Consider the following 1,210-nt stretch of genomic DNA (forward strand, 5'->3'; position numbering starts at 1 on the left):
AGCAACCCTACACTTGTTTACCAGCTCGGAGAAGGTCCTACGTTCACCAACACAACGGAAGTTCTGATCTCTATTGGTCCCTGAGCTCCATTTCCGTCGTTGCCATGGTTGCTCATCTGTTGTCCAAGAGCCTCTGCAGTGGCCCACATAGCCGCAGCCATGTTCCCCAATGCCGCCACAAGGTCTACCGGGTTATTCGAGCTATTCTCCAGCGCACGAGCATTTGTACGACCTCTCACACTACCTCTACCGCGTCCACGAGGCGCCATTTGGTTCCTATACACACCAACAATCGATATTAAGTTGATCAGTCTCAATATCGGAAGTCTAGTACTTCAAAGTCCCAAATGCCTGCTCATGAACGTTTATGCCAATTATATCAAGCAGATATACTAATAGCACATAACACACACACAGAGAATGCACAGAAGCATAGTCAGTCCATCCCTCAGGCCCTACAGGAACGAACTGCTCTGATACCATAATGTAACACCCTACCATACAGAGCCTTATGCTTAAGTCATAATTCAGAGATGGCAAGGTATTACGACCTCTAAAATAAAAACTTAGTACGTATAGTAGTATGAATGATTGATTATAACTATGAGCCTTTATAGAAAAAGGGGTAAACAAAAACCGCAACTCAAAAGCGCATCACTCCGATCGATAACGTAACGAACAAGGATAAACCAACGCGAGATTGTATATATACAAAGGAGTGTCAAAAACAGGAATATCAAGACTCAAAATCCGGCTGCGAAGATAACCGGTCCGAGCATAACAATATATATATATATATACATATGATAGGAATAAGGAAAACCCCAAAGGAAACCCAAAGGGACACAAATACATAAAACCTATTCTCCAAAATCTCCCATAAGAGGAGTCATCACAGTTTGTATTATTTAATGGAGATAAAAGTATCTAAGCAAAACATATAAACCGAAACATAGCCCCGAGAACAAAGGATCTTCGCAAGTATGGAAGTCTCCAGCATGCCTCAGCGGGAAACCTCACGTCCTGCATCTGAAAACCACAAAATCCGCATGGGTGAGAACCAGAGGTCCCCAGCATGGTAACAACTTCCACATATATAATACATAATAATGGAGGAAAGCCAAAGGCAATCCTAGAACTTCCTCCAGATAATATCAAAGCTTATAAACAAGCTAAACCAAAAAGGGCATCTGACTAAAGATACTTCAGT

This window comes from Arachis duranensis, chromosome 4, assembly GCF_000817695.3.
Source record: "Arachis duranensis cultivar V14167 chromosome 4, aradu.V14167.gnm2.J7QH, whole genome shotgun sequence".
Lineage (NCBI taxonomy): Eukaryota > Viridiplantae > Streptophyta > Magnoliopsida > Fabales > Fabaceae > Arachis > Arachis duranensis.